This window comes from Triturus cristatus, chromosome 10, assembly GCF_964204655.1.
Source record: "Triturus cristatus chromosome 10, aTriCri1.1, whole genome shotgun sequence".
Classification (NCBI taxonomy): domain Eukaryota; kingdom Metazoa; phylum Chordata; class Amphibia; order Caudata; family Salamandridae; genus Triturus; species Triturus cristatus.
The window spans coordinates 869,683,641-869,691,125 of NC_140593.1; the positions used below are offsets into that span (position 1 = coordinate 869,683,641).

The window sequence follows — 7,485 nt, forward strand, 5'->3', positions numbered from 1 at the left end:
TCACACAGTAACCTCTTTAACTGCAGTGTGCTGTAGTACTTCCGAAGCACAGGGATGCAACATATGTTCCATAAATAGGTTGCAAATCTATGCTTCTCTCTGCACGGCTGCTTAAACTGCAGCCATATGGTGACACAGGCACCCTTGCCCCATGGTGCAAGGATAGCTGTGTCATGTGGTGTTTGTTTTTGTGCAGGAAGACACACCTTCCTGCACAAAAACAGTCAGTAAAGGCATTTTTCTCCTTCAATGTATGCTGAGCATTTTAGCATGTATTGAAGGCTAAAAAATGAGGAGAAATTAAAACAATTCTCCTTGTTGTGCTTTGCTACACCAATTGGAGAATGGTGCAGCATTCACACACATGTCGAGATTTATTATTTTTGACAAATCTGGAGATGTGTCTTCTTCTATGAGTATTCTGTGCAATCACGCACAACAACACTTATAGAACACCCTTTCAACGCATTAGTGCTAGATGTATACATGCAATTTTCACAATGATGTTCCCATTTGTAACAAAGGCCAAAAATATTTTCTATTTCTACAGCTTCATTTTCAAAAATGGTAAGCTTTGCTTTATTGCATGTCAAATACACATCCTTGATCAGACCAGTTGTGCACCCCACTGCCCCTCCTCGGTTGCCCATCCAGGTTACTTGCAACACAGGTGTATGAATACTAGCAGACAGGATAAAGAAACAGCACAGGGATTGCCTGCATCCCCGAAGGCCAGTGGATCAATTTAATACATTTCACTATTGGAGACACATGTTTTTCTAGAAAAGATCTAGCCTAATTTCTACTGTTTTATTGTAGGAGAACTTCGTGTATACAGTGATATAACATGCAGCTTGTGTTAAAGAGCCATGTTACAACACTGTGGCATACAATGCATCAGTGTGTTTAAGTTCACAATCCCCCCACCCCCAAATGCTTCTCCAGACAGACCTACCAAACTATGCTCCTCTCAATAGAGCAAGTGAGGGGAGGGGGGTGGGGAGGTTTACATTCTGCACAATAAAAACCAGACAGTTGATTTACGCCTATGCCAACAAGGAGAAAGTCTGCTGTGTGCCACCCAAGAGGCTACCAAGGAATCCAATTTTCTTTGGAGGCTGGTCCACAAAAACAGAAGTATAAGTGCCACCTGAATTTACTACTCAGTGTTGTTTAAGTAATGGAATCAAATGAAGTCGAAGCCGAAATGGGAAACTCAATGGGTCTCAAGTGCAGTTGAACTATGTGGTCAAATTCAAAGTATTCATAAACGTTGCTCACACCACAGACTACCAAGTTCTACCACATACTCATGGATTGAGGCGTGAATAACTCCTGCAAAGGAATCACCCCCTGCTTCCCGATCGGAAAGTTGTGGGAGGCTCCTGCCTCAAGCCTAGCACTTCATCCGTCATCCAGAGAGGATGAGATCAGTCAAACGTGGGGTAGGTTGCATCAGTGGCCACACCACAGTTGTTGTCCTTCATGGACATTAGGATATAGCCTTCATTGCCCCAGTAGGTGGACCAAGAGTTCTTCACCAGCCAGTAAGGATCTCCGTTCAGCACACCATATCCAACAGCAAGCACCGCATGGTCCACGTTTTCAGTCTTGTTACCACACTCCGGCTCGTAGTACACCCCATTGGCATAGAAGGAGAACGACTTGTGAGCAGCATCAATGCTAACAGCCACTGGACCCCTCTTAAAAATGGCAGTCTTCAAGGCAGTGATGTTGCCAGATGTAACATTAATGTAGCTGGCAATGTTGACAGTCATCTCCGATTGGTTATAATGACAAAATCCATTCTGCCCCATGTAGGAACCATAGGATTCTGCAGTTGCGATGCCGCCATGCTTCATGATCCACTCGTAGGCCCGCCACTCCTCTCCACCATCACAGGCATTGTTGCCAAAGCCCCAGGTGCAGTCTATGAGCATCTGCTGGGACAGGGATACCAGCTCTCTGGTCTTCATGAAGAGGGCCCCCTCCAACGCTCCAGTGGTGGCAAAGCTCCAGCAGGAGCCACAAACCGCCTGGTCCTTCACAGGAGTCACTGCGCCATAAAGCCTCCAGTCAATGTCATCAGGCAGGGTAACACCGTGGTACTGTTCATCGGAGAAAGGTTGTCCTCGGTTGGGGCTGCGACTGGGCTGACGCCCTCGTATCAGAGACATTTCATCCCAGGTGCGATCTGCCAGGTGGTTCAATGCCAGCTTGTAGGATAAGCCAGCCCGATTTTTGGAATGTACATATCTCATGTTGTGTGTGAAGGTCTGCTTGCGGTGCTCCAGCTCCTCCATGCTGTACTCCTTCCCATACTGCTCGGTATAGTGGCTGAACAGCCGATGTGCACGGTCAGCCTCCTCATACTGGTTAAAGTAGTCCTGCATGGGATTGGCCAGGATCCTGTGCTCAAGTCCAGGCCCAGGAAAGCCTTCACATGTTAACTCCTCTGGCAGCTTGAAGACCTGGCTGCAGAAACGTTTGGAGAATTTGTGGTAAGACACCTCATACTTGTCATAGTGCGAGCCCAGCAGGCTGTTGAACCCCCTCATTTCATAGTGCACAGGGACTGGCCCATTGCTGCTGTTAGTTACCCACAGGGTGTAAACATTCCTCTTCTTGCCCCAGGTGGTCACGTTCTGCCATACCGTGCAAGGCCGCCTGTGGAAGTGCTCCCGACGGATGGGCTTGAAGCCCTCCAAGTTGGGCAAAACTGACTGAGGCAAGACCGGATCCTGGCCAGTGCCATTGACCTGGAAGCATTTTCGGACATTGACCTCAGTTTCGGTTGTTTCGGGACTGATTTTGTAAGCAACTCCAGAGGGCACCTCGAATCCATGCTGGTAGGTCACAACTTGTCCATCATAGTACTGGATGCAGCTCTGCCGGCCAGAGAGGTTGTACCAGGCCTCAAATGGCTCCACAATCTCAGCATAAGGCAGGTAGATAATCCCTGACACATGATACAAGTCACCAAAGTCCGGCAGCTCCCAAGTCGTCGAATCCTCAGCACGTGAAGCCCAATCCTCAGCACCTCCCTGGCAGAGACACAGGGCGAGCAGTGCGACCAGACAGCGGCGATCCATGACCCTGCACTACCCACTTCCACACCCAGGATCGGTAAATGGTAAGCATATACATTAAAAATTCCTGAGCATCTTGCTGGATATTTTGCGTAAATTGTGTAGAACCAGAACACACATCCAAAAGATTACGAACATCTGAAACAGTTTGTATTTTACTTGTATCTGTTCTCAATTTTTCATAAACAGTATGCAACAAGGAACAAAATCTTTTTTCCCGATTCTGCATAATTTGTTCTTGCAAAGCTTCAAGATAAAAAACAACATTGACAACTACATTAGCATAGCAGTTGACACCTGAACTATTTTCAAACTGATAACCAACAATCTCTTCAATAGTGTCCTTTTTCTTTTTACTTGCAATCACAACATTATCTTGTTCGTTTCCCTTCTCTACACCTTCAGTACAGATATTCTCAAACCTTCTTTTTCGACCAACCACACGCTTTTCAAATACAGGACATTGACCTAAATTGGGAGCATACGCCCTTCTTAACCTATTATACTCTTTTACACAGTTTGCATCTGCAGTAACCTTTGTGTCATCAAAATCAATCAAAAACAAACCAGATAATGTTCTGACTCGCGACAAAGCAATATATGCCATACCCTCTTTAAACACAGTAGATCCAATGTTCACCAATGCTCTGTCTACACTTAATTCTTGATTTTTATGAATAGTCACTGCGTATGCCAGAGAAAATGGAAATTGTTTCCTACGGACATATAAATCTTTAACAAGCAAAAAACTAATTGAACAACGACCAATTTCTTTAACTTCTTCAATCTGATAAAATTTAATTTTAAAAAATTCAATTCCTTCTTTTTTCTGATAATTAACAAAATCCACCACTTTACCCATTGCTCCATTAACTAAACCTTTTTCTACATCCAAATTACGCCTTAAAATTACCCGACAGTTCATACATGCATATAGAGTCTTTTCTAAACCAGCCGTTTTAGATATCTTTTTTTCTAAAGAATCCAGCTTTGTTCTCAATTTTCCCGTCAAAATAATAGTGAATCCTTCATGCTCTATTTTATCGATGGCTTCCATTTTCTATAATTTCTTCATTTTCCAGTTTCAATAGTTCTTCATTGAATATAGAACACTCGCGCAGTGTTGGCATTAAGCAGATCACTGATTTATTTTCTGCAATATTCATGTATACTTGCTCAGGAATTACATTTTTGTTTGGAAACAAATTGGAAAGTAATCGACTCTGCAAAGCTTGTTTGCCATGTTCTGTCAGAAGTCCAATTCTTATACCTTGAAGAATACTTCCATATTCAGCATAATTTGCCTGTCGCATATTTTTTGTCAGTCCTTTGTATTCAAAATATGTCCAAATGTTCACGTTTCCAACACTACCCAGAGACTTTCTGGTATCTTCATGCGCAAGTGTTTTAAATACTGGTTGTCCTTTTACCGGAGTCAGTTGCAGTAGATCTCCAAATGACGTGTTTTCCTCCAAATAACACGTCATACTATGTTTTAAGAATTTGCTGCATTCTTAAATGCACAAAGGCAAGCATCAAGTTTGAGACCATGCTTACCTCATCAATAATGAGAAGTTTAATTTTCTTCAGGACTCTTGAAACTTCACAACAAGCTTCTCCAGATAGCTTGTGGTATTCCAATTTGTTCTCATGCTCTACTGGTAGCATTAGTAAATGATGTAAAGTAATTCCTTTAATGTTATGTGCTGCCAACCCAGTTGGATCAGTGACAACCTAAGACAAATGCGACTCAGTTGTTTTCTGCAGATAACTTGTAATTACTTTAATTAAGAAACTTTTTCCTGTTCCAGCTTGAACATTCGGATAGGTTGAAATGATGTACATGAGCACTCTTTCTTTTCATGAAGTAATCCATGGTCAATCTGTTCTTTCACTTGCCGATATATTTGTTTCTGTTCAACATTTAGTTGTTCTTCCAAGTTTCCTAACTGCATTACATCTTCTTGAGCTTGATGCATTGCTGTTTCCACCTCATTCATGGCAATTGCTGCTTCATTTTCAACAATTGGTTGTCCTAGTGGATCTTGACTCAGTGTAGCAGAACTTTGACTATCTTGAGAACTGTCTCTAGCAATCTCAGCTGCAATTGTAGCTTCTTGATCAATTTCATCATTCAACATTTTCACATAATTTGCAAAAACACTGCATTGTATGCTATCTTTACAAGCATTAAATGAATCTTCATAGCTCTGAAAATCTCCAAGTAATTCCAGTTCTGAACGCCATGGTTTGAACATTTGCAAAAGGGCTAAATAGTAAAATTCCCTTTTATCAGCAGTGTCACAACTCAGTTTCCTGTGATTAATTACATTTCCTTTCCTTTGTTTCACCAAACATCCTTCGGAACCAATCACTGCATATTTTCCATCATTGATGTTCTCTGTAGTATTCCATTTAAAAGTGTAGTTTTGCAGCACTTCATAGAGACACATGTTCTCAAGATGATGACTTCTGTTTGGGTAATATGTGTCCAACATATTCGTTTTCAAAATATCTGTTCTTTTTCTGCTAAATATTCGATTTCTTGAACAGATTTCAGTACCCGATTTCGCATTGCTGCAAGACCTAGACTTACCCAAATGATTCTTCTACTTTTGGAGTATAGACTTGCAGATGATAACCGATCTGAGCATTCATATGCTCCAATTTCACGATGCGATAACATCTTCAAACTGAAACTGTATAATTTCTTACTTAAAGTCTTCTCGTGAGAAATCTCTTCCCACATTTCTTTCAATTTTGTATTTTCTGATTTAGTAATGTAATACGTTACATATCAAGCAACAGCAATGGAATTGTCCGCAACATACTGAATATCCATGTTAGCGTTCCACATGGATAAGATAACTGGATTGTAGTCATTTATGTATTTTGACTCTTCGCTTCTTCTTAAGTTGTAGGTATTTTTCGGAGACTTTCTTGTGATGGTATGTCGCATAGCTGACATAAAACTGTTCACTCTTCCTTTGGATAATACAGGACGTGGAAATCCAAAACGACATTTGGTATAGAACTTATCCTTAGACTTGTACTTTCATCGACAGTATTTTCCACATCTATGGCTTTGGAATCGTAAGACTTGTTGTTTTAAGTTTTTATCTTCTCTGCTATTGGGTACAGCACATGTGGCATAATCTTCAATGAAAGACAAAACAGTATCATCTGAATCTGTTCCAAATTTGGGGGCGTCCTTGATCCATAACAACATATGTATATGAGGAGCAACTCTTGCTTGATACTCCTTTCTCCAAAAGAAATCCACAACTTCTCCAAGAGGAGGATTCTTTTTATTGCAGATGAAAGATATCATAGCTTCAAATCTATGATTGAAATATCTGCATACATTAACAGGATCCAAAGAGCACAATTCTCCAGGTGTCTTGTATTCAATATTTCTTATATTGGAATTCAAGTAAATCATCCCAAGCATACTCAGCACAGCTTAGTGTAACGAACCATGTAGGAGTTCCTAAGTTCCGTAGCATACATTTCAGTTCTCCATGACGACGGTACCAATATTCATTAGTCCCACGCTGACATGCCATCAGATTAATCAACTGAGATTCTAAATGATCATCTCTCTGTTGCACTTTATCTATAAAATCCTTTGCAGTTACATTTTGCAGATGCATTCCAGTTTTTAAAATGTGATTTACTGCATATGAAAGTCCAGACAAGTCACTTTCAAACAGAAGATGAAACATATAGGGGATACATTGTTGAAATCTTGGATCTTCTGCATATAATCTTGTTGTCCGATATTCAGATGCAGGAATCTACACAGGACGTTCATCATATCGTCCACCTTTTCCTGTTGGAAACAACTGCGGGAAACAACAAGCTTCCAAGCTCTCTTCCCATATACTCATGGGACTTCTTCTTGCTTTTTTCATTTGGAACAACTCAATCGTATTCCTCATCACCTCTTTGGAATGAAGTGGATGTACACTGTAATGTTCATAGATTTCTTCACATCTGGACATGTCCACTTTTTCAATTTGTCCACTTAATGTTTCAGTATCTTCTACTAAATCTATTTCTTCTACTCCTACAAACACATTTCTATAGTACTCATTATTTTTTATCAGATACAATGATGCCTTTTGCACTTTTCTAACATCCACTATCTCTTGCCAGATTTTGTTATTCTTAGTAGGAACACCATTAACTAGAATGACTAGTGGTTCATTTTCTCCATGGTCCACACCAATAGTTTCAATGTTTTTCTTTATATCTAATGGTAAATACACAACTCTTCCTTTCAATCCTCTTTGTAACTCTGATGGAGGCAATTTACCTGTTTTAGGCTCCATACGAACAATAGCCTGAAACGGGTGCACACATTGAATGAGAATAGACTCATAGGTATTTAAAT

At 40.8% G+C, this 7,485-nt stretch overlaps 1 pseudogene; it reads right to left on the reverse strand.

The window, feature by feature from the left end:
* Positions 1–1,290: 1,290 nt before the first annotated feature.
* LOC146796135 (digestive cysteine proteinase 2 pseudogene) lies at positions 1,291–3,112 on the reverse strand (annotated as a pseudogene).
* Between the last annotated feature and the right edge of the window lie 4,373 nt (positions 3,113–7,485).